The sequence below is a fragment of the Monodon monoceros genome, unplaced genomic scaffold, assembly GCF_005190385.1.
Source record: "Monodon monoceros isolate NGI ecotype Baffin Bay Population unplaced genomic scaffold, NGI_Narwhal_1 Super_Scaffold_16, whole genome shotgun sequence".
In the NCBI taxonomy this organism is placed as follows: domain Eukaryota; kingdom Metazoa; phylum Chordata; class Mammalia; order Artiodactyla; family Monodontidae; genus Monodon; species Monodon monoceros.
The window spans coordinates 45,688,503-45,716,399 of NW_021703772.1; the positions used below are offsets into that span (position 1 = coordinate 45,688,503).

The 27,897-nt window shown below is 37.0% G+C and overlaps 1 protein-coding gene and 1 non-coding gene across 2 annotated transcripts in view; both read right to left on the bottom strand.

Moving 5' to 3' along the window:
* Window positions 1-27,897, bottom strand: part of GULP1 (GULP PTB domain containing engulfment adaptor 1) — a 237,084-nt gene that overhangs the window by 163,416 nt on the left and 45,771 nt on the right. The gene's annotated exons all lie outside the window — the stretch shown is intronic.
* On the bottom strand, window positions 6,252-6,410 carry LOC114897397. The gene has a single exon (XR_003794116.1). It is a non-coding gene; the product is annotated as a U1 spliceosomal RNA (small nuclear RNA).

Sequence of the window (27,897 nt, forward strand, 5' to 3'; positions counted from 1 at the left end):
AGAAATCATGAAGAATAACTACTATAAGTGATCAGAAACTGAGTCAGAAGAAAGAGAAATATAAAGAGAGAGGATGCTGGTAGCAGCAGGAAAAGCAGACGGAAGGGAGCTACATCATTCCAGTGGCAGAGAATCAACTCTGTCACTAGGGGGCAGAGAGGCAATCAGCTCAGAGCTGTACTGGTTACTTCCCATTTCTGAATCTCAATCCATCTTCCCTGGGTTCCCTTAAAGGCTAAACACATGTCTGGGACGCCTGTCTTTTTCATTCCTAAATATAACCTTACTGAAGTAACCTGAGTGAGCCCTTTTCCTCGCATCAAAAGAAACTAACATCATCTCTTCGGTCTGGGCTCAACAGTCACCTAAGGAATCAGTCTTAAAACGACAAATGAACAAAACTTCACCATATATAACATTGTAAAAATAATAGAAAAAAATGGTATCAAATTAATACATTCTCAAAGAATTATAGTAATCCAATGAAAAGGAAAAAAAGCCACACAAATTTATACAGCTCAAATCACTGAAAAAAGTGTACTCTCCAAAAAAGAAAATATGCTCTACATCTTGTAGACATCTGTTCTCCTACAGCTAATTCAAAAGCAAAAACAAACAAATCTGTGCTGATTTTTCTCATTCTTTATAAGAACAATAAAGCAAACACAATTTCTCTACGGCTTCTGTATTTTCTTTGCTATGCGTAAAACATTTTTTTAACTCAAGGCTTAGACTATATCAATATAGTAAAAAATATAATACATTCTTTTCAATTTTACAGGCCTCCCAACACCAGGTAGTCCATACATTTTTTTTCCTAGATTATCCTTATTTATATATTAGATTTTATTTTCCTATATTATAAAATATTAGGTACAGAATTTTTACCATACTTAAAAATGATATCCTGCAGGGGGGAAGAAGGAAGGAGGATGAGATAAAGGGAAAGAGAGGGTCAAAAGGGAGAAGAAGAGAGGATAGGATGTAGAAAGGATGTAAAGGAGAAATGGAAGGATGCAACGGGGTGGGGGGGGGGAGGAGAAGGGAGGCAAAGGACGAATGCTTACAGTGTGCCATGGAGCATCACCACATCCTTACCCCCAGGCTTCACTGCAGGTCCCCACCCACCCACTCTAGAGCCAAAGCACAGTAGGGAAGAGAGCAAATAGGCTTTTCCATTTCTCATTCATTGATGTTGGTCACTTATCTTACTGGCTGAAGGACATGCTGATTGTTCTGACTCACAGCCTCCTCCCTCCTGAAGCCACCCACTCTGGTAAGAGGATACAGACACCCACGTTCCTAATTGTGTATCCCTTCTGTGGGCCTCGGTATATAACTGTTACTAACTTGGTACCTGTCTGAGTTTCTAGGATAATACTATACTTCTGTCACACCTCCAGAACTAAAACTTGATAAATAAATCCTACTCGATGACATGGGCTGACCTAGAACTCAAAAAAAAAAAACCTGTGAAAGCCCAGGATATATATGTATTAAATGCCATCTGATTCTCCATGGCTGTGTCAGACCCATAAGTCAGTGCTCCCTGTTGCTTCATCCTGAACTCCTGGAGCTAATCTATTTTCTCAAAAGCAGCTGGAGGTAGTCTAAGGTAACTTTGGACACAATGGTTCTGTCCACCCACTGGAACTCAACTGTCTGCCTTATGGTTAAGGCAACTTCCCCAGCCCGTGCCCTCTTCTTTATCCCTTCCGTCAGTTCACACAGAGACAGACAAATCCTGAGATAAGAGAAAAACTGGAATCATTGCTCCAGTAACTAAAATTCATTCATTTAACCAATACTTATTGAGCGTTAGGGATATGTCCAGACGGTAGAGATATAATGATGAACAAGACAGATTCTCTGCCCTCAAGTAACTTATGTTCTGTTTATCTACATATATAAACCAAAATCTAACGACATACAAAGGTAAAATCATTGTCTGTTTTTTACTACAACAAATAAAAATATGTGAGCTCTCTTGTTGGAGACAGACCACTCCAAATGAGTTCGGCTTCATTAGAACATGGATGCAGATGCTAAGGGCCTAGTACCATGAACCTGGTACTCCGAACATGCTGCTTGGGATGTAAAATCTTCACTTTCCTCTGTGAATTCTCTCCACAGGCATCTCTGTACCAATAAGTTACCCTGGTAATCCTGGGAATCTGAAACTGTTCCCAGTGGGCACTTCCCATCCATGTAACAGGACTGCAAACTCCCACGAAGAAAGCCAACAGGAATTTCTCTGGTATTTGCCAGCACAGCATTGCGAAAGGGCTTCTGATTACTTGAGCACCATTGGCAGGATGATCGGATAGGAAACAACAAGGACTTATTTATTTATTTAACTATAGCAAATGATTCTTTTGAGCAACACAGAGGGAGGTAGGCTAGTTCTAAATAAGAGAGATGATAAAGTAGCCATAGCATACATTAAAACCACTGCATGTAAATTGAAGATTTTTAATATACCTTTTGTAAAACTGCAAACACAATCTATTACAAGCAATATTACACAAGCATATGAAGTATAACTAGCAAGACCATTGCCACTGGTCAGCTCCCAAAGGTGTCACAAATTAGATAAGTTGAAATAAGCCCTTATCTTCATGATTGTCAAAGCTGCTCTGCTCCCAAATTTTTCAACTAGGAAAATGTTGCCAGCTCTCAAGTTACATCATATTTCTCCCCTTTACTCAACTCCCTATAGCCTGTCACCATGTCTTGTCCATTTAACTTTCAAAAGAGCTCTAGAATCTATTGCATCTTCTCCATTCCCTCTGCCCAACATTAATAACACTCTGTCTTGAAACAGACTAACTCTCCTTACCTATATGTTTCCCCCAGATCTTACTCTACCTTCTGGCAGCAATAGCTTGGAAATGCAAATCTTGATTCTGCCACCCACCGATTAACCATCCTTCAGTGCATCCTTGGAATCTGCAGGATAAATTTTACAGTCCTCCATAATTTGGTCCCTGCAAACACTGCTAAACCCAACTCTCGTCAACCATTACTTGATGCATATCCATTGCTTTCAATAGTTCCTGTTCAATGGATTCAATTCCCTGAGTGACCACAAAGTTATTGCAAAGCATCTTCAAATCGACAGGTGCACCAAGTACCTTCTATAGACTAAAAATGTCACACACGAAGACATACTAGAACTGTTCAAAGGTGTAAAAATGAACCCTTGAAAGTACCAAAGGAAAATAGATGTTATAACTCTGAATTCTCACAAGTGACAAAAATAATATTTTCCAGAAGAAAAAACAGGCAATGATGTTAATAGAAAAGATATTAAGAATTGGGAAGGAGATAATTTTTTTCAAAATTTAGTATTTCCATTGTTCCTGGGAAATGAAGAGTGGAAAGGGCTTTCCAGTCACTTAGACAGCTATATCTTCCACCTGTCTTTAAAATCCATGTTGTTTTTTTTAATTAGACAGAACCCACCTCCTATTAAGCATCAGTTTCTTTTTCTGTACCTACTCTATTCCTTTAACTGGTTGGAAGTAAGTGGTGATAATTCTCCAGATGCTTCAATTGTCACATATTTGATAGAAAAAGCCACTGTGCACACCAAAGGAATCAAAGAATGTTCTACTCTCTTGGCCAGTATTACCTAGCAACCTTCTAAATCAGATAATAGAGAAAGAAATAGAGAGAAAGAATCCACACTCTGCAATGTTCAGAGGCTTGTGAAAGAAAGATAATCATTTAATATCTTGGCATATGGCTAGGAGGACTGCAGCTACTATTTCTGTGAAAGGCCTGGAGTCATCGATGAATGTAAATTTAAGACTTTAGAAGAACAAGCAACAAATTAGCAGGCGTACTTGTAAGTCCCTCAGGCACTTAATAAGGGAATAAAATTCACATCTGTTCAGTGTCAAAAGGACATAAACCGTCCACTGTTTTGTTTTGTTTATAAACATGTGCAGGTGAGTAAGGCATCATCAATTATACCACCTGCAGAAATAAGTCAGTTACATATGTAGAACAATGCTTTTCCTCTTTGTATTATAAACCCTAAAAGGTTTTAAAATGTACAAATGCCTGGGCGCTATGCATTTCTAACTTAAATAGTATGAAATAAGGCTTAGGTATGTGTTTCTTGAAAATGACTGGAGAGAAAGGTGTCTGTGGCATAAAATAATAAGTGAATAACTGAAGGAGTGATTGACATAAATAAAGACACCTATTTCCTATCAAATACGTTTACAGAGCAGATCATGTTTTGAATGCTGCATACAATATTTAGCACTTAATATCTAATGGCCAAGATATCTGTAATTGTCATCTGCTCAATATTACACAGTACAAACAGTTTAGAAAGGCAAAGAGCTTCAAATTACTAATTTGTTGGGGAAAATAATTAAGTTTTCAGGTTTATGTCACCATGAAAGAGGAGCTCTTTCCGTGATTGCATGGAATGGCAATAGCCTTCAAGTGTGTGGTAACTCATGATATATTAAAACCAAGACTGTTCTTTGGGCTACTTACTTTTCAGTTTTTATAACGATAATAATATTAAATATCAACTTCCACAATAAAATTTCTAGAAGGCAGTTTGTGTCTTATTGCCCCGCCTCAAAATAAGCAGATCATATCTTCCTAACCTTCCAGAAACAGCAGCCAAATAGTTTCCACTCAGCCTCTTCCTCCAGCATCCCATCAGACAAGAGCACTGCCAAGTGTACAGAGATCAAGCACTGTGCACACCCTACCCAACCAAAGACCAAATGGCTCACCACTGACTTAGTCAACATTAACAATTAAATCAATCTTCCGGTTAAGAAATCAGAATAAAGGCTTCACAGGTGGAAGCAGCTCTTACAGCCAAAGGGCTTTCCACAATTTGACACATCCAAGATTTGGTGCCAGAAAAGGTGATGAAAACCTTGGAACGTTTCTAGCAGAGGAAATTTTCACTGCTTGAAAAATCAGTGTTAAAAAAAAATGTAGAGTTGTTTACAGTGCTCAATCAGGATTCTTTAAAAACTATGTTAAGTATAGACTTTTTGGGTTGGGATTGAAGAGCTTTCTGTTTGAAATTTATTAGCAGTTCAGAGTAGAAATGAAGCCTGTTTTGGTCAGAATACATTCTTTTTAGTCACGAGGGATACTTTATAAGATCATAACTAGAGAATCTGAGAATGAACTAGGTAAAATCATCAGCGTAAACCCGTGAGGCACTAACTACAGGATGTCAGTCAAAGAGAATTGAAGATCAAGAGGCAGCGGAGCTTATTTCCAAGGGGGAAACAAAATTCTCCGACATTGAAGAGTTCACATCTCGTTACAAAATGTTAACAAATCTTGATAATCAAGATATTTTTAGGGCTTCCCTGGTGGCGCAGTGGTTGAGAGTCCGCCTGCCTATGCAGTGGACACGGGTTCGTGCCCCGGTCCGGGAAGATCCCACATGCCGCGGAGCAGCTGGGCCCGCGCGCCATGGCCGCTGAGCCTGCGCGTCCAGAGCCTGTGCTCCGCAACGGGAGAGGCCACAACAGTGAGAGGCCCGCGTACCACAAAAAAAAAAAAAAAGATATTTTTAAAGCAACTATAGTCATAAAATATGGAACCATCACAAAATAAACACTGAAAGCCTCTACATTTAGCTAGCCCCCAACATTTTTCCTACTCTATTTACTTACCTATTCTTTCCTTTCTGTGATAAGGACTCTGACACATCACCTTGCACAATTCCTATAGCTTAACAATGTATAAGCAACATCTCAAATTGAGTTCACTTTTTTTTTCTTCTTATTGAAGTACAGTTGATTTATAATGTTGTGCTAGTTTCAGGTGTACAGCAAAGCGATTCAGTTACACAAACGTATTTTTTTTAAGATTCTTTTCCCTTATAGTTTATTACAAAATACTGAGTATAGTTCCCTGTGCTATACAGTAGGTCCTTGTTGGTTATCTATTTTATATATGGTAGTGTGTATATGTTAATCCCAAACTCCTAATTTATCCTTCCCCCCACCCTTCCCCTTTGGTAGCCAGAAGTGTGTTTTCTATGCCTGTGAGTCTCTTTCTGTTTTGTAAATAAGTTCATTTGTACCTTTTTTTTTTTTGACTCCACATAAAAGTGATATCATATGATATTTGTCTTTGGCTTATTTCACTTAGTATGATAATCTCTAGGTCCATCTGTGTTGCTGCAAATGGCATTTTTCACTCTTTCTTATGGCTGAGAAATATTCCATTGCATATATATACCATTTTTTTTTCAGGGGAGAGCGTGAACACAGTCCCCCACTACCACAAACTATGCAGTTGAGTTTCCCACCTTTGGGGAAATCACAGGGGTCAGCACACCCGCAGTGCAATGGATGAGCCTCACCCTGGGAAAACCACCTTTGTGTTCACGGTATATACCACTTCTTTATCCACTCATCTGTCGATGGACATTTGGGTTGCTTCCATGTCCTGACTATTGTAAATAGCGCTGCAGTGAACACTGGGGTGCATGTATCTTTTCGAATTATAGTTTTCTCTGGATATATGCCCAGGAGTGGGATTGCAGGATCATACGGTAACTCTGTTTTTAGTTTACTAAGGAACCTCCATACTGTTGTCCATAGTGACTGCACCAATGTATTGGGTTGGTCAAAAAGTTGGTTCAGGTTTTCCCGTAACCTCTTATGGAAAAACCCGAACAAATGTTTTGGCCAATCCAATGCATTCCCACCAACAGTGTAGGAGGGTTCCTTTTTCTCCACACCCTCTCCAGTATTTATTATCTGTTGACTCTTTGATGATGGCCATTTGGATTGGAATGAGGTGACACCTCTTTGTAGTTTTGATTTGCATTTCTCTGATAATTAGAGATTGTGAGCATCTTTTCATGTGCCTGTTGGCCATTTGTATGTCTTCTTTGGAGAAATGTCTGTTTAGATCTTCTGCCCATTTTTTGATTGGGGTGTTTGTTTTTTTGATATTGAGTTGTACGATCTGTTTGTATATTTTGGAAATTAATCCATTGTTGGTCCTATCATTTGCAAATACAAGTCCTATAGTACTGTTAATGTCACGTGAAAAAACAAAGTATTTTCCTTCTAAAATTATAAGGAAAAAGAACAATCAACTATTTTAGGCCTGTCACCTCTCTTCAGAAAAATTAAAGTTAATACTAAATGGGCATCATTTTTTAATTCACCTGCCTCTTATATCCATAACTATTAAGCCATTTTTATTCACCACCACTTTTATTTAAAACAACATGACAGGGACTTCCCTGGTGGCGCAGTAGTTAAGACTCCGCCTGCCAATGCAGGGGACACAGGTTCGATCCCTGGTCCGGGAAAACCCCACATGCCACGGAGCAACTCAGCCGGAGAGCCACAACTACTGAAGCCCGCACGCCTAGAGCCCACGCTCTGCAACGAGAAGCCAACGCAATGAGAAGCACGTGCACCGCAAGGAAGCATAGCTCCTGCTTGCCGAAACTATAGAAAGCCCACACACAGCAGCAAAAACCCAATGCAGCCAAAATAAATAAATAAAAATAAATAAATAAATTTATTTTAAAAATATGACAACTTTTTCCATGAGACAAATTTGATCACAACCCAATTAAAGGTTTTGATTTTGCAGGTTGTAGAATCATGAAACAAACATAACAGGAAATTTATTTATTAACCTGCTAGAGGAGAATAACGTTCTAAAAATTTGGATTAGATCGATAGATAATTTGAGTTAGTACATAATAGCTTATGTCAGTGTTTTCACTCATTTTAAGGACTGTTAAACACAATCACAGCACCATTTATTTCTCCTCCATAGCTTGTATTAGGCTCACTCTGGAGCCTAATTAATTATCAGTGACTACAACTGTTTTGCTCACTGCTATATCTCCAACATTTGGTACAATGCCTGCCACATAATTGTAACTCAACACATACATGTTGAAAGAAAAAAATAATGTTTAAAAATATATAAGGGGGCTTACCTGGTGGCGCAGTGGTTGAGAGTCTGCCTGCCAATGCAGGGGACACGGGTTCGTACCCCGGTCCGGGAGGATCCCACATGCCGCGGAGCGGCTAGGCCCGTGGGCCATGGCCGCTGAGCCTGCGCATCCGGAGCCTGTGCTCCGCAAAGGGAGAGGTCACAACAGTGAGAGGCCCGCGTACCGCAAAAAAAAAATATATATATATATATATATACATACATACATATATATATATATATATATATATATGGAAGTGAGAGCAGGGTAATAGATACTTGAAATTTTTATGTATTTCTTTGGCATCCAAATTCAATTTAAAGTGTTAAATTTATCCATAAAGAAAATTATCATTGATAAGCCTTCCAATACATCTTTGTAACTGTTCTGTAACTGTGTTGGCATTTTTTAAAAAATCAAAAAGAATTTGTAGTTCTCTTCTCAAAATAAAAAGACCTAAAGCCAAAAGAATATAGCTGAGTCCATTATCCACTATATAACTAAAATGCTAGACTGATCACTTTTTTTTTTTTTTTTCGGTACGGGGGCCTCTCACCGCTGTGGCCACTCCCGTTGCGGAGCACAGGCTCCGGACGCGCAGGCTCAGCGGCCATGGCTCACGGACCCAGCCGCTCCGCGGCATGTGGGATCCTCCCGGACCGGGACACGAATCCGTGTCTCCTGCATCGGCAGGCGGACTCTCAACCACTGCGTCACCAGGGAAGCCCCTGATCACTTATTTTTAAAATGTATCAATCACTCAATGTTTTCTGATTAGAAATGGACGTCCAAAAGATGCTCAAGCATCACTAATCATCAGGAAATGCAAATCAATGAGATATCATCTCACACTTGTTAGAATGACTATTAGTAAAATGACAAGCGATAACAAATGCTGGCAAGGATGCGGAGAAAAGGAAACCCTTGTGCACTATTGGTGGGAATATAAATTGGTCTAGCCGCTATGGAAAACAGTATAGAGGGTCATCAGAAAATTAAAGGAGCTACTATATGATCCAGCAATTCCACTTCTGGGTATTTATTTGAAGAAAACTAAAACTAAAACTGAAAAAGATATCTGCACCCCCATATTCATTGTAGCATTTTTTACAAGAGCCAAAATATGGAAACAACCTAAGTGTCCATCAACAGATGAATGGATAAGGAAAATGTTACGTATATATTTTGCCATGGACAAAAATGAAATCTTGCCATTTGAGACAACATAGTTGGACCTTGAGGGCATTATGCTAACTGAAATAACTGAGAAAGACAAATACCATATGATTTCACTTACATATGGAATCTAAAAGAGAAAAAAACAAGGCCGTAGATTACAGATAACAGACTGGTGGTTGCGAAAGGCAGAAGGTGGGCGGTGGGCAAAATGAATGAAGGGGATCAAAAGGTATAAACTTCCAGTTATAAAATAAATAAGTCACAGAGATGTACAGCACAGCAACTATAGTTAATAAAACTGTATTGCATATTTGAAAGTTGTGAAAAGAGTAGCTCTTAAAAGTTCTCAAGAAAAAAAATTCTGTAACTATGTATCGTGATGGATATTAACTAGACTTACTGTGGCAATCATTTCACTATGTATACAAATGCCAAACCTTTATGTTGTGCACTTGAAACTAATTTGATTTTCTATGTCAATTATACCTCATATTAAAAAAAAAATAAAACCTTACAGATGGAAAAAAAAGGCCAATGTTCATGATTTTAATCAAACAATGAACGTTACAAAGGATGCTATTAGAAACAAGCTTATTTTTCTTTACTTTTCTTCATGTAAAACACTGTGCAAGAAGTAAGCAGTCCTAAACTTTATAATGTGCAAATTCTATTTTAATGTTATTAAATGTCTCCTAAAATAGTTTTTTATTTCTATCATAATATGTAAGGATAAAAATATCAGAAAAACAACCATGTAAGATATATATACATCCTTTTATTTGTTTGTGATTTTATAGCTTTTCTCCCATAACTTTGTTTTTAGGATCTTATGATTATTATTAAAAATAAACATATCCTTTCTATCCTTTTTCCAATCACCTCAAAAAATATTAACTACTATTCATTTACCCTAAATTTAATATTCAATAGAAAATAACTTATTAGGCAATCAGGTAAACTTAGTGGTTTAGTTTTTTTTTTTTTGCGGTACACGGGTCTCTCACTGTTGTGGTCTCTCCCGTTGCGAAGCACAGGCTCCGGACACGCAGGCTCAGCGGCCATGGCTCACAGGCCCAGCCGCTCCGCGGCATGTGGCATCTTCCCGGACCGGGGCACGAACCCGTGTCCCCTGCATCGGCAGGCGGACTCTCAACCACCGCGCCACCAGGGAAGCCCAGTGGTTTAGTTTTCAACTCCATGTATTAACGCCTGATTTTATTTTGTCATCTTCCTTCTGTAAGAAACAACTTTTGGGAACTATAGTAGCAAGAAGCTATTCAATATTTTCCCCAATATTTCTTAATCTAGATTATTAATACTAAATATTTTTTTCAGTTTATCTCTTGCTTTAATAACATAACTGTTTTCCTTCAGATATTTCTATTTCCTTTTCTTTCCTTTTACCACAATTTGCATAATGTTATCAAGAAATATTTGTCCTAAGCCACATCTTACAAAAGGAAAACATATACAGATACAATACTTGTTGGTGCCAAGTTGGTTTGTCCTTTTGTTCGGTACTTCAAAGCACTAGCCTACCTAAAACACAACCCAAAAGTGTGATCTACCACCACTTTATGGTGGTGGTAGATCCCCCAAATAGATCCCAGTATACACATTGATGAAATGTATGTTTCTAATCTAGGAAGTATAACATCTTCTTGGCTGATCTTACTGGGTAGACTTCACCTGCTTACCAATACACAGATCCTGATGAATAAAATTTATGAAGATACAAGGCAACAAAGAAGGTTTTGAATGTTGATAAAATGAAAAAGGATTTTCTCCATCTTCAGAACCATACTGCCAATAGACTAAACATGGTTAAAAGTGAAAAATTTTATTCAAATCATACAGTGTATCAGGGATTCATGTTTATATACATGAACGTAAGTTAATGGTATAAATATACAAAACTAAAGAGACCATGATTCATCAAATATATATATGTATATAAAAAAGTAATTTTACTTTTTTAAATGTTACATAACTATGTAGTAAGACCACACAGTATTAAAATGTATTCTAAAGGCAAATTTTTAAAAACTTCATCACTTAAAGCAACTAATTGCTCTTTCCTGGTCTAGAAAGTTACTTATCTGAATCCCTGACAAGGTCTTCATTCTATTTTCTATTTTCTCTTAGTCTGAGAGGTTTTTTGGTGTCCAAGTAGTTCACAGGCTACATGAACGTGTTCCAAAAAGTTCCTAGATGACCTAAAATTGCATGCAATATTAGGTGTTTTCATAGGTATTTTGAATATATTCTCAAAAGGGCCTATGATCCCAATATGTTAAGAATTGCCACTTAGCATTTATTGCTTCTTCAGTGCACAAGTTGATGTGAATTTGTGAGTGGTGTAAATAAACACCAAAGACACACACACACATACACACTGATTAGTAACATGGGTTAAAAGACTTTAGAAATATTTCACTTAGTTTCTAATTTAACATAGATAAATAAATACATGCAAATAAATTGTCAAGTACTGTGATAACAATACTAAAATACAAGAGTCACAGACAAGAATACCTTAGAGAATACCCTAATTTGCTTATTTGCCCTGCTGTGAAAATGGCCATGTCAATGCTTTACAAATACATTTGCTCAAAGACTGAGAGTTGTTCTTACTTTTTTTGTGGTACAACAAACATCTCATTGCTTAGCTGACTAGCTTGAGAGAACCAAACAAAAAACAAAGCATAAAGTACCTTTTGCAAAATCAAGTTTGACTGGGTAGTTTGACAAAGAAGAAACGGAGGGAGGGAGTAAAGGGAAAGGAAAAGAAAGAAAACGGGAGGAAAAGAAACAATATTTTTTCACCCATGTAAGTAAAATATAAAAATATCAATAAGACCTAATAATCCAAGTTTGGCATTTTCTCAGGTTTACAGAATGGATTTTTCATTATTGAATTTTTAAACTGTGTTCTATTTGTACTTTTTTTTCCTTTGACGACATACTTGCCTATCTATTTCTCCTCATCAGCCTTTTACAGCAGTTTTCTATTCAGTCTTTTGGGGTGGGAGATAGTGGGAAGGGCTATCTGTCAAGCCTCCTTTATTACAGACATAATTTTATTTGATAACCTCCTGATTCATGTGATGCTTATTCCTGTGTGTCTTTTTTAACTTCCACAAATTTGTGCTTGAATGAAATGTGAAAGTAAGATTGTGTAAGACTAAAAAAATATATTTTTTCTTTTTTTAAGTTTTTAATTCCAGTAAAATATACATAACATACAATTTACCATCTTAACCATTGTTAAGTACACAGTTCAGTAGTAAGTGCATTCACACTGTTGTGGAACCATCTCCAGAACTCTTTTCATCTTGCAAAACTGAAACTCTATACTCCATTAAACATCAATTCTCCATTGCCACCCCCCCTACCCTTTGCAGGCCCTGATGAAAATAATGTATTTTTAATCGATGGAAAAGTATGAACTCATTGAGGAAATGAACTTCCTAAAATACATTTTGTATTTCTTCCAACTATTCACTGCAGAGGTCTTTCCTCAAATACATGTTGGTCATTGACAGTATCTCTTCATAATTAGCACAAAAACATTATGTTGTTTTCCGGACATCAGAGGTGCCTGAGCATTGGGAGTTATTTCCAGTAGTGAGGATGATTTCTCACAACCTGCCCAAATTTTTTAAAACTCAGTCCTTATTAATAACATGAGATAGCAACAGAGTGCCAGACACTGTTTTGTGTACTCTACAAATGTGTTAGTTATTTTATTTCTGACAACTAGTATACAGGTAAGTACTAACATTACCATTATTTCACAGGTGGGAAACTGAAGTGAACTATCAGCCTATTCTTGGAGGGTTCATTGCATCAGCATGAAAGTTTATAAAGTCACTTTGGTACGGGAAAATATCCAAAGATAAAAGGCTGATGAACATGCTCTTTCCATTTTTCTGTTGCCAAGAAAGATTCTTCCCAGGGTCCAATGTGACAAAGATTTCAGCATGTGCACTTGTGATCCCTACATTGTAGAATGACAAGCTCGTAGACTATGAAGAACTAAGCTTGAGCCAACCTCTGTTCCACTGCTTCTTTTTTTTTTTTAATGGAACTTTTTTGGAGTATAATTGCTGCACAATACCGTGTTAGTTTCTGTTGCACAACAAAGCAAATCAGCTATATGCATACACATGTCCCCATATCCCCTCCCTCTTGAGCATCCCTCCCATCCTCCCTATCCCACCCCTCTAGGACGTCACATAACACCACTGCTTCTTAACTGAACAACTTTGGACAAACCACATAAATATATCTCATCTGTAAAATGGGATATCTTAACGTGCTCTGCTTCACAGGATCTGTGCCTATACCTGTGTGTGCATGTGTCTGTGTATGTGTGTGTGAGTGAGACTGGCAGGGGGTGAGAGAGAGAGAGAGAGAATATGACAGAATATTCAGACAAGGACTTGTTAACTACGACGTGTTCTAAAAATGTAAGATAGTATCATGATTATTACGTGTAAATAGGCACCTACAAACATATGAGAAGTGTCAGGCAATATTTACAAGTGTGGCCTATGGATCCAGAATGTCTGGTTTAAGTGCCAATTGAGTGGCCCTGCAAGTTAACTAATCTGTGCCTCATTTTCTTCATTTATGGGGTTAAAATAATACCATCACGGCTTGTGTGGATAAATGAGTTAGTACAAGTACAGCGCGTAAAATTGTGCCTGGCATATAGTGAATGCTTGGTGAATGTTAGCATTCATTTTTTTATTTAGCATTTCCTATCACTAATCGCAGTTTTCCCTGTCTCTACCAAGTCTTTTCCTAAAACAATTCATGTAAAAAGCCTAGTAAAGGATTTTCTACCCTGTAAACAAAGAATGTTAATTAAAAGCTGTATCCTTACTCTTTTTTATCACCTCATGGATTTTGCCAGGTTAACAGCTTATCACCAGTCTTTGCCCACAAAAGCAACTCATCTCACGTTTCTGCTAAAACCTTAGCAATAGACTGAAAGGGGGAGAAAAAGGTTTTATTTAACTGGTTTTATTTAAAGTAGAATATACTATATGCCATAAGTGTTCAATCAGTGTTGTCCTGTTCTGTGAATTACTGAACTTCCTCACCTCTAGTTTGGATTGTTTTCTTGGAGTTCAATCTATAATTACTGTAGAATTGTGTCATTCATATACTTAACATTTTCCATTTCAGCTCAATAGCGATGCTGAAGATTGGAGATATGCATTCAAACTGAAATTTTACTGAAATATGCATTTGTATGTATTACATGTAGGGTAACCATATAATTGATCACCCAAATTGGGACACTTTTGAAAGTGAGAAGAAAGCTAATTAGACAGGGTACCAGGGCAACTGGTACAAAGTCAGATTATCCCTGGCCAGTAGGGATGCAATGTTACCCCAGCTGAAAGGCTGGGGATAGTTAAGAAAAATTTAGCTAGTAGAAGAAGCAAGCTGCCTTTTTCTTTTCCCAAAGCCTTAATTTCTCTTCATGGAGCTTGGGATGTAGTAGACATGACATACAGTGTCATGTACGAAAATAATTGCTGAATAAGTGAAGAAATGAATGCATAAAGTATGTACAGGAATGCTAACATTAAATGACAGAAAGGGAGTACAATATATCAGTTACACTTTGCTTCTGCAGTATGACTAGCCATGAGAATCCAAATTGGTATGACAGGGTCACATGATGCTAACAAAAACAGCAGTTGCATATTATGAGTTATAACACATTCATGTAAATTTTTAGTATAAATGCCCAATCTTTTCTTTTTTCCTACTTTTCATGAGCATCTTCCGCTATAACCTCTAGAATTTGCAAAGAAATCACACTGCTCTATTATGAGGTACACTTCAGTAAAAAATGTAAAACACTCTATTGAGAAACATGGGTTGGACAAATAATATGCTATTGGAGATTCGGGGAATGTAATAAAGTCCACAACATCCATAGTCACTCCTGAAATGCAGCATGGTTGGGGTCAGGTTTGTTTTAAATCCTAGCTCTGTCATTCACAGCTTTGGAACTTTGAACAATTCATAAGACCTCTGCTCATATTATTAGCTAGCAATATCAGTAATTTTTGCCATTCCCTCCGCTTCATTCTGCCATGATCAATCTTTCATCGAGTTTTTTGTCCCCCCCGAAGTTCTTACCCTTGTTTCTAATTTTTATTAAATTACCCTCTTTATATCTGTCTTACTACAAAATATATATTATCAGTCTTCCTTTTTTTCAGTCTTCCTCAAACTATATTCTATCCTCTGCATGATTTGGTTTTTTAAGAGTTGAATAGAACTTTAAAAAAAAATTTCCCTACACTCTGACCTTATTCATGCCAATTTTTATGTTGAATAATTTCTGCTTTATTCACCTTCATTGCCAAATCCCGTCCATTCTTTAAAAGAATGAGGTTGTATTCTGCCATTTCCATAATTTTGTTATTTACCTCAGCAACAGTTTAGTTTTCCTAATATCCATTGAATTTGTATTTGGTATTACATTTCCTTTGGAAGTATTTCAAGCATGTTGAACTTGGCTTCTCTATACAATTAAGTTTGTGGACAGACCTCATTTTTTTTTTTTTTTTAACTTCCACAATGCCTACAAATTCCTGGAAATAATGTTGCTTTCAAAATTTTTGCTGACAACTGTATTGGCAAAATGAAGACAATTTGCTTTCCAGGTTCATCCACTATTGTACTGAAAATATGGGCTGAAACAGATGTTCAAAAGAATATAACTGTAGTTTTTAAAACCTGTTACAATTAAATATTATTATATATATTATACTATAAAAATCAGATTTTCAAGATTAGTTAAGAAAAAGAACTAAAAGGCTTCCAGAGTGGAAAGTGTTATGGACTGAATGTTTTGTCCCTCCACCCCTCACAAAATTTATATGTTGAAACCCTAACCTCCCCAATGTGATAGTATTAGGAAGTGTGGCCTTTAGGAAGTAATTAGGTTTTAGAAAATGTCATGAGGGTGGTGCCCCACGAAGAGACTAGCGTCTTTATAAGAAGACACCAGATCTCTCTCCACCATGTGAAGATCCAGTAAGAAGGCAGCCATATGCAAGCTAGGAAGAGGGCCCTCTCCAGACATCAAATCTGCAGCACCTTGATCTTGGACTTCTCAGCCTCTAGAATTGTGAAAAATAAATGTCTGTTGTTTAAGCCATATGGTATCTTGATACAGTGGCCTGAGCAGAATAATACAGAAAGGAAGAACCATAACTATCTCTATTCACAGAAGACAAAATTTTATATATAGAAAATCCAACAGAAACAACCAAAAACTTTTGAGAACTAATAAATGAGTTCAGAAAGATACATATACTAAAATCAATTCTATTTCTATACATTAGCAGTGAACAATTTGAAAATGAAATTAAGGAAAAAATTCTATTTTTAATAATAGCAAAAAGATTAGTATAGGATAAATTTAACAAAAGAAGTACAAGATGTGTACACCAAAAACTACTTACTGAAAGAAATTAAAGAATCTCTGACTAATAGAAAGATGTTCCATACTCATGGATTGGAAGATTTAATAAAGTTAGAATGGTAATTCCTCTAAATTAATCTACAGATTTAATGCAATCCCTCTCAAAATTCCAGCTGCCTTTTTTCTTTTTTTTTGCTAAATTGACAAGCTGATGCCAAAATTCACATAGAAGTACAAAGAATGCAGAATAGCCAAAACAATCTTGAAAAAGAAAAAAAAAAGTTGTATGACTCAGGTTCCCCAATTTTAAAATTTACTACAAAGCTATAGTAATTAAAACAGTGTAGTGCTGACATAATTCTGACATATAAATCAATGGAGTAGAATTGAGAGTTCAAAAATAAACCCTTCATTTATAGTAAATTCTTTTCTGCAACGGTGTCAAGCCAAATAAAAAAGAGTAGTTTTTTCAACAAATGGTGCTAGTACAAATGGCAAAAGAATAAACTGGACCCCTACATTATACTATATACAAAATGCCATTCAAAATGGATTATAGGGACTTCCTGGTCGCGCAGTGGTTAGGAATCCGCCTGCCAATGCAGGGGACACGGGTTCGATCCCTGGTCCTGGAGGAGCCCATGTGCCACAGAGCGGCTAGGCCCGGGCGCCGCAACTACTAAGCATGTGCTCTGGAGCCCATGGGCCACGGCTGCTGAGCCCGCGTGCCACAACTACTGAGGCCCATGTGCCTGGAGCCTGTGCTCCGCAACCGGAGAGGCCACTGCAGTGAGAGGCCCGCGCACCACAGCGAGGAGTGGCCCCTGCTCTCCACAACTAGAGAGGGCCCATGTGCAGCAACGAGTACCCAATGCAGCCATAAATAAATAAATAAATAAATGAAATGAAAAATGCAATAGCTTAAAAAAAAACTTTTTTTAAAGAAAAAAAAATAAAAGGATTATAACCATAATGTAACAGCTGAAACTATAAAACTCTTAAAAGAAAACTTAGAAGTAAATTTTCATGACCTTGATCTAGGCAATGGTTTCTCAGATATGACACCAAAGGCAAAAGCAACAAAAGAGAAATATATACATTGGTTTTTATCAAAATTTAAAAATTTTGTGCTTCAAAGGTCAACATGAAGAAACCCATAGGATGGCAGAAAATATTTGCAAGTCATACATCTGATAAGAGAACAGCTCAATTAAAAACTGAGCAAAGGATCTGAATGGACATTTCTCCAAAGAAGATATACAGATGACCAATAAACACTTGAAAAGACGTTCAATATCATTAGTCATCAGAGAAATGTAAATTAAAGCCACAAAGAGATAATACTCCGTGCCCTTTAATGTAGCTAAAATAAACAAGATAGACATTAGGAATTGTTGGCAACAATAAGGTGAAATTAGAAACCTCAAACATAGCTGGTGTGATTATAAAATGGAATGGCCACTTTGGGAAACAGTTTGGCAGGTCCTCAAAATACTAAACACAGAGTTACTATATGATCCAGTAATTCTACTCTGAGGTATATATCCAAGAGGATTGAAAACATATGTCCACAGAAAATAATTATACACAAATGTTCTCAGCAGCATTATTCAAAATAAACAAAAAATAGAAACAACCTAAATGCTTGTCAATAGAAAAATGCACAAACAGATTATGGCACATTAGAATGATACATTTGTAGAGACTTTGTTTCTTTGGAAAGTGGAAGTTTCAAAAAAACAACAAAACTTTGAATGCATTCTGCATTAATTTATTTTTTTAAGATAAAATGTAAACAAGTTTTCTTTTTGAGACAGACTTTAATATTGGCCTTTTTGGTGTATCAGAAAGTTTCAGTAATTTCCATCTATTATTGAGAAACAGGTATTAAATTTCAATATTTGCAAAACTGGTTGATAGGCAACTATTGCTTGCGATTATTTATTAATATACAATAATGCACAGTCATACAAGATGTTACCAGAGGGGAAGCTGGGTGTTGGGTACATGGAAATTCTTACTAGTTTCGCAACTATTCTAACACAATAATTATTTCCAAAATAAATTTTTTTAAAAAAATCATATCTCCTCATTTTCAAGTATTCTGATGATGTTGTTTCAGATATGACTGGAAAACCAATTCAAGACTAAGCTTTTATCTAAAACCTCCTTCTTTTCCCACCTCTACAGAACAAGAATTGCTGTTTATACAAATGAATGTTTACCCTACATTAACCACTGAGTAACATCAGTATGATACTACATGCAAATCATGAGGCAAGATTCATAGCATACTCCAGCAATCACTGAATGGACTACATGTTCCAGCGGAAGCTGTTAGTTGGTAAAAGCAGCACATGGGCTAATGTCCCAGTCAATAGTTACACATTTGACCAGATAACTTCCTGTCATGATGGGTATGACCCGTTAACTATTAAAAGCAGATTATTGCACAACAATGTGTCCAGCATTTTTCTTAGATATATTTAAAAGTAGTATCAGATAAATAGTTATATAATATTGATATATCCCATAATATATCTTTTAACGGTTTCATTAAAATAAGTATCCTTAAGAACAAGTTTGTTGGCGCTTTCCTGGTGGCGCAGTGGTTAAGAATCCACCTGCCAACACAGGGGACACGGGTTCGAGCCCTGGTCCGGGAAGTTCCCACATGCTGCGGAGCAATTAAGCCCGTGCGCCACAGCTACCGAGCCTGCAGTTTAGAGCCCGCGAGCCACAATTACTGAAGCCCGTGTGCCACAACTACTGAAGCCTGTGCGCCTAGAGCCTGTGCTCCGCAACAAGAGAAGCCACTGCAATGAGAAGCCCACGCACCGCAACGAAGAGTAGCCCCCGCTCACCACAACTAGAGAAAGCCCGCACGCAGCAACGAAGACCCAACGCAGCCAAAAATAAATAAATTAAATAAATTAATTAAAAAAAAAAAAGAACTAGTTTGTCAAGTGCTGTATAAGTTGATCATGTGTTTCTCAAACATTTCATAATGAATCACTTCTATAGTGAATTTTATTTCCTTTGGTATCTATTACATCTAGAATATTTCCAAAGGAAAAACATATACTGACTCCAACTGATAACAAGTTCCAAGATTCACTTCAATAGATACTATCTGTTTTAATTCTCCAATATAAAAAACAAACAAGCAAAAACGCTGTGAGAAGAACCGGTCATTGATTGGACACTAAAATTACCCATGTGCCAATTAAAAGCATGAATATATTTAGTCCACTGACTTTTTTGAGGGTATTTAGATAACTGTATTATGTAATACATTGTTTCTGATAGTTTACTGTAATGCGAAGTTATAAGAGCCACAGAGAAGAAAGAAAACTCGTGTGTAAAGAGCCTAAAGAAGCAGTACAACATTACACAGAGGCTCCAACTGTCCTTGGGTCAGTTCACCTTGGTTTGAGTCATGACTCACTTACCAGTCATGTACACTTGGATAAGTTACTTAACCACTTCTCAATATTATCAACCGCAAAATCCGAGTAATAATAGCTATAGCATGGGATAGTGTTGAAGATAAACTACCTGTAAGTTTCTGAACTCCATGCCTGGTGCATAACAAGCCCTCAACATGTCAGCTTTTATTACTAACATTTATGAGCCTCAATTTCCTAATCTGGGATAATACAATAGCAACGCCTCCTCTGCCTATGGGTCACCCACGTTGTGAATCAAAAGCAATAATGCTGATTATAGTGTTTTATAAAGAACAAGCACTGCACAAATGTAAAACATTCTTTAATACTATGATTTATCAAATACTTACTATGGATTATGAGGGCTGTCCAAAAAAATCTACAAGCCTTGTCTCGTTTGTTTTTGCTTTTTTTAAGACTCTGTTATTACTCTTCATTAGAATTTTGTGTACACTTGAGTCTAGCAGCCACTAAATAACTACTTTGATAAACATTTGGAGGCATTAGCTGACTCCTCAGGAAGTCCCATTGACCTGAAGATTTTTGCATTGCCTTTGAAAATTCTTTTTGGGCTCAAGCCAACCATCCCATTATAACACAACTGATCATCACATGGATTTACCTGATCTCAGATCAAGCCATCTTAAACAATGTTATCATCTTGAACAATAGAAGCCTGATAAACCACTACTAGGACTAGGACCTATAAAACAGGGGTTATTTCTATTCTAGGTGTCAAGGTTAAAAAGAATTTCCACTTCATGTGATTCAGATAGGTGTATTAAATCATGACTCTGAAAAAAAAAAAAATAGGCCACATTAAAACCCTAATAAAGAACACCCTCAAAGCAGGAATGATCCCTAATCACAACACGTGCTATGGCTTTAGCCTGTAAATTCCAAAGAGCAGGAATAAGAACCTCATAGTTCTTTTCATATAACATCTGACAGAGTGACACATTCAATATATTCAAGTAATATTAAGGTTATTGCTATTCACAAGGGTGTGAAAGGATGAGGGGGAACACTGTTTCAGGAAGAGTGAATAGGACCACAGTATATCAATTTCCTCTCCTCTTCTATAATTTCTACTCTCTTTTACTGGCTTCTTTATAAATACCGTCACATCTATTTCATTTGAAACAAAATCCTATCTCCACTCTATCCCTTTCCATTCACAGCTAACCTTTTTGAAAGAGTGGTCTACACACAATATTCGTATTTTCTCATGTCCCACATACCATTGAAACCACAGCAATTCCGTGTTCCTTCACTATTCTACCCTGCTTCTTGTCCCCTGAGATAAGCTCCCTCTCACTGTCTCCATGGGATCAAACAAGTGAGTTGAGGTGTAGTGAAGTTTCTTAGAGGAATGTGAAAGAATGGGTAAAGTAAAAAAGGATCTCGAAAACCATTTTACGGCGTGCTGTTGTGACAGCAGGGGCAACTTGCAGATAGAGCAAATTGCTTAGCAGAATGGTGTGATGCTAATGATTTAGGAAAAGAGTCTTGCATAACTGAATAGAGGAAAGGAGGTACATCTGCTTCACAACTAGCACTCCAAACAGGTCATGAAAACAAAAAGAAAAGTTTTCAAAACCATACTTAGTAAGCAAAAAGTATATTTTTGGCAGAGCTTCTTAAAGTACATAATCTCAGGTTTTTAAGAATGCAGATACTTACAGCATTGCTCAGGGTTTTGGCAAAAAAAATTTATTCATGAAAATCAGATCCTAATTGTTTTTATAATAATGAAGTCATACTTTTTTTTTAAGGTATCGAAGCTTATTTTGCAGACATATCTGTTTAAATAAACTGATATTAAACTAAATGTGTTTATGTGTGTAAATGTATACAAATGATATCATGCAATAAGCACAACTTTAAACTATCCAAGACCATCACATCTATATTTGTGTCTGACTTACCATGTTCAAGTGAGATGACAATGGCCACCCAGGAAAAGACCACCCAAGAACAGCACAGTTACACAAGTAGGTGACCCAGTCCTCACTGAAATGCTCTCTCAGGACCTGAAATCAATGCTGGAAATTTCTCTCCCCTTATCTCTAGCCTGTGAAACAAACGCCAGGAAATTGATAGTTTCTCAACCACACAAAACAAACAATCACTTACCTTATCATGAATCCTTCTACTATCTTGTCCTTTGAAATTGGCTCAAATCTAATTTCGTCTGCAAATCCTTTCCCCTTGAATCTTGTGTGAACCTTTATAGTACTTTTAAAGCTCAATTAGATGAGTAGAGGTTCTCAAAACAGAGTTCCACTTAACCAGTTCACCACTCACCAGACTAACTGAAACTCTCCATTAAAGTGTAAACCACACCAACTGCTGCCCGTGGTTAAGTGGACACTTAGAGCTACTAGACTTTGCCCTACGTGCATTTAAGCAGTTCTGTTCCCACCAATTCTGCTACATGCTTACTGTGATGAAAATTGTTGGCTGCCTAACAAGCATCTACTTCCTCATTCCTCCTTCCTAATAAAACCACAACTTAGTCAGGTATTCACTCCCATGTCACATTAGATGTGGGCAACACAGCTTTAAAAAGATCAAGATGAAATTATTACAGTTTAGAAGGAATGTGCATGTATATAGGTGCCCCTAAGTTCTCCCTCCCATTCGATGAAGTAATCATTGGGATGATCTGTCATGGGTTTTCTTTATATAAGAAAGCCTTTCTAGAACTCCAGTCAGCAGACTCAAAGGAAAGACCTTAACTTACTTGAAAAATTTGACAAATAAATACATTTGTGTAAGCTTTACATTAAAATAAGATAGTTTAAGTAGACATGCATCTTTTTTATAATTATGCTACTTTAACCATCTTTTGCTGATACCTTATCAGCAATACTCCTGGTTATTGTTCACTTCGCATCTCCTCCCTAATATGCCACTTAATGGATTAAAAACAAATCAAAAATTTCTAAGTTTGTATCAAAAATACACATTGATTGCTCTAAACATGTCATCACCTATCATCCTTGGTTCCTTCCTTTTTTTATCTCCAGAAGTTTGCTCAAAATTTGATTTCCATGTTTCTTCAGGAATCACCCGCTCCAAGGCTCTTAGCAATCTGCTTGCTGAGATTATCTCCACATTCATTTTGTTCTCTAGAAGTTTTTTTGGTTTTTGTTTGTTTGTTTTTCTGTTCCATTCTGCAGAGGTAGAGAACTTCTAATATGCTAAGAATGGAATCCAGATTTCTTGATGTCCAGTTTGGCTTTTCTCTTTTAGATGGCCCAAATGTTGGTCAATTATCAAGTATTATTACATCTTCTTTGTCAGGTCAATCTTTTGAATTCAATATCTCTTCACTAAATCTAGTGCTAATATTCCATGTCATGTTAATAAGGGCTTTGGGATAAGAATCAGGAAACCTCACTGAAATGTATAATATATTTTTACCATTTAGAGTCTCTTAACAATAATTTCAATATCAAAGTTTCAGGAAATAACTGAAAAATGACAATTTGCACATATTTTTACTAGTGAAGCAGCAGAAAGAAAACAAAATTTAAGTCTAAAATCTTTGGGGAATATCTCTGGTATTGAGATAATGTACATAAAATAACATTCTCATACTAAAATACACTTAAAACTTAGTAATCAGTGAACTGAGATGGTCTGAAACTAAAGTTTGCATTGTACTTGTACTCTTTTACCTGTTTCCTTAATACAAATGTTCAAAATAAGTAGTGGGTCAAAAAGTGGCCTCCAAAAAGGTATGTCCAAATCCTAACCTCTGGTACCTGTGAATATAACCTTATTTGTTAATAGGGTCTTGGCAGATGGTAATTAATTCAGTTAAAAATCTAAGATGAGATCATTTTGGATTTGGGGTGGGCTCTACAGCCAATGACCAGTGTCCTTATAAAACAGAGGGAAATTTGAGACGCAGAAAGACAGACAGAATGTCATGTGAAGATAGAGGCCGAGACTGGAGTTATGAAGCTACAAGCCAAGGAATGCTAAGGATTGCCAGCTGTTACCAGAAGCTAGGGGCACGCCAGTAACTGATTTTCTCTCAGAGCTTCTAGAAGGAATCAACCCTGCCAACACATTGATTTTGGACTTCTTTGGCCTCCAGAACTGTGAGAAAATATATTTCCACTGTTTTAAGCCACCAAGTTTGCGATATTTGCTATGGTAGTCCTAGGGAAATTAATACAATATGATTACCTATATGCATTTATACATTTTCATTTAATAGACTTTCAAAAATAGACTTTCCACTTCAAAAATAGACTTTCTGGACCATTATAATAAAAATTTGATGTGCCTGCTCATATAGCTGAATAGAGGAGCACACAGAAAGAGGTAGGAAAAAAAAAGTTTAGAAAAAAGCCTAGACTAAAATAATTGCTATAAAGAACTAATATGGTATAGTAAAGACCATAGGTTCTAGAGTTAGAATGGCAAGTTCTATTCTTAATTCTATCATTTTTCATTTATATGAACTTGGGCAAGATATTTAACCTCTCTGAGCCACAGTGACCTACCTCATCCTTATAACAAAAGATAACAGCACTCTTTCTTATGCGGTTGTGAGAAAGATACAATAATCTTTGTTAACCACTTTGCACATTTCGAGGCATACAGTAAACTTTGAATAAGTATTGTCCGTTATTAACTGGAATTAAATGTTCATAATGGATCATCTCAAAATCAATCATTTAGAGCAGATATAAATTCTCATGAGACTCCCTGAGAAGGTAGCCTGTTCTCCTTTCTCTAGAGACAGTTGCTCTAATTTTAAAGAACCTCAACCACAAAACTGATGTTAATTTAAGTAAGAAAATATTAAGAAATCTCCCAATTAAGAAACAGTCATCGGGCTTCCCTGGTGGCACAGTGGTTGAGAGTCCGCCTGCCGATGCAGGGGATGTGGGTTCGTGCCCCGGTCCGGGAAGATCCCACATGCCGCGGAGCGGCTGGGCCCGTGAGCCATGGCCGCTGAGCCTGCGTGTCCGGAGCCTGTGCTCCGCAACGGGAGAGGCCACAACAGTGAGAGGCCCGCATACCAAAAAAAAAAAAAAAAAAGAAACAGTCATCGTCTACTTTTACCTAGGATCACCATTTGTTTCACTAACACAGAAAATGAAGAGTTTCTCGCCCCAAGTTATGCTTAATTGTGTTCCACCATTTCTTAAGTGGCCACCTTCTAAAGGCAACCCATGCCTTCTCCTGGCCTCTATGACCCTACATTATTCTAATACAAAAAATAATTATGCAAATCTCTGTCCAGTTCTTTTTAGGTTAATATTAAATGACACTTGCACAAAATCCTTCTATAATTAATACTCAACATGTGAATAGTATTTCAGAGTACAGTCCACACTGGAACACTAGAGCATTCATTCCATCATAAAATCCTAATCCTATAAATGAAGCATTTATGTCTTTATTTACATATTCTCTTTGTTCAGGACACTGAAGCTCAGAGAAGTTTAGTGAATTGCCTAAGTCACAGGGTTATATTAGTCTAATATACGAAGTTTTCTTTTTATTATGAAAAAAATCATACATATATAAAGTAACATAATAAAATAATAAACCATCATGTACCCATCACCTCGCTATGTTTATTTAGAAGATTCAATTTCTCAAAATCTCCCTACAAACACACATCTATAGCTGTAATGCATAATTTAAAATGTGCATCATGTATTAAGACAAAAGGAGGAAGAGACAACCAGAAGACATATTCCAGAATGAAAATTTTCCACCCTAAGCATTTTGTCTCTAAACCCATAGAGACAAAGAATATCCCTAGGTAATAACATTCAAGGGACCATAAATGTATTCACCAAAAACTTACCAACAAAGCATGGACTAAGCATGAAGTTTCTGAAAATTCACTGGCAAAGGCAACACCTAAATATATATAACCTAGTGATTAAATCTCACATAAAGACACTGAGTCAAAAATCTCCTTTTCAATTGCTTTTCAATGTAAGGTACTCTTAAATGCGTATACTGGTATCATGGGAGATAAGGCCTTTAAACAAGAAAAATGGGATACCTCTTTCCCTATTTGTAACAATGAGCAATTCCCATTAAGGTAAACAACATGTGAAATATTTCCAGGAATCAATCACCATTTTTACCTACAGAGGTGTTGGAAGTGCAATTTTCTCCGCTAGTACAGTCATCGTGAAGAGCATTGCATCCAATGGACATATCAATGAAAAAGAAAACAAATTCAGCTACAAATAAAAGAATATATTCTAAGAAGGGACTTCCCTGGTGGTCCAGTGGCTAAGACTCCATGCTCCCAATGAAGGGGGCCCGGGTTCGATCCCTGGTCAGGGAACTAGATCCCGTGTGCCACAACTAAGAGTTCACATGCTGCAACTAAAAAAAGATCCCGCATGCCTCAATGAAGATTCCACAGGAGGCAACAAAGATCCCACCTACTGCAACTAAGACCTGGCACAGCCAAATAAATTTAAAAAAAGAATATATCCTAAGAAATAAAATTGGCATAAGTTAGTAAAGATTCAGAACTTCAACAGAGTGGAGAGATAGCCAGAGATGCAGAAAATGGAAAGCCATTTTAGAGAAGTAGCTACATTTTTAACAACCCTTCCGAGAATAGCCTGGCACAAGTGCAGGACAGATGGGGTTGGTGATAATTATAAACATATTTTCACCTTAGTTTTGCACAGCTATTAAGAACCACTTAAATTTTAGAAGCCCTTTCTCAGATGCAGCACGGTAGACCTCATAAAAGGCTAGTTACATATATTATTGAAATAATGACTACTAAACAGATACCAGCAACTTCTCTTAAAATGCATATACATTTAAGATTGTGGTTAATAATTAAATACTTATTTAGCTTTACCTACAAGGGGGAGGGGGAGCTCTTAGTGAGCTGTAATGTATCCCTCATCAATGATGTATCTGGGAGCCTGGAGAGATCTTAAGTCTAATGGGAAAGTAGCATCTTTGTACTACATCCTGATCTTTAAGTTAAGGGAGGTCAATAAAGAGGTTTCCAGAAGAAATAATTGAATAATTAGTCTGCCTACCCATGAAAGTCTGCAAAGAATAAAGTAGGTTTCTAAACCAGGAATAAGTTTATAAACACTAGTTTTGCAAATAAAAATATGGGAAATAGGGTTTAGAAATGAGCAGTGTTCACACCTCCAGGTCGTATCTGGCCACTAATTAGCCCAAGAATGTAAAGTTGAAATTAATCTCATAGATCTAATACTTAGATATAGGTAGTAAATCTCTCTGACCCTTATTTTCAAGTTGGGGTCATCGACACAGGGCTCTGAACTGCAAACAGAAATGCACTCTAGTAAATGTAAGTAAAAAGAAATTTAGGGGAAGGATATAAGAGATTCACAGAAAAACTGCATGATGGCTAAAGAACTAAGCTATGCAGTCAGAAACAGTACTGAAATAAGAGCACTGAATTGGCCCTGTGTGCTCAGCGCTGCCGCCATCACCAGGCATTCTCACCAAAGTCCACTTTGCTAACTAGGATCTGTGCACCAGATGCTATTGAACATATTAGAAACTCTGCATGGCGGCCCCTGTAGATGAAATGTATCAGCCACCATCACTGCCAGATGGATTCCATGGTGCCTGTTTCTTGTCATTAATTTCCGATTGGAAGTCTTACCTGTGTGCATCTGATCAATAGAGCCTAGGTCATGTGCATGTGTCCTTGATACACAAGAGGCTGAAGAAGCAAGATTCTGGCTTCTATTCTGGGACATTACTCATATGGAACGATTTTCCCAAACAGGTGAAAAGCAGCAAAGATGTTGAAAGAAGTACCCAAGATGTCAAAGGTATCAAAG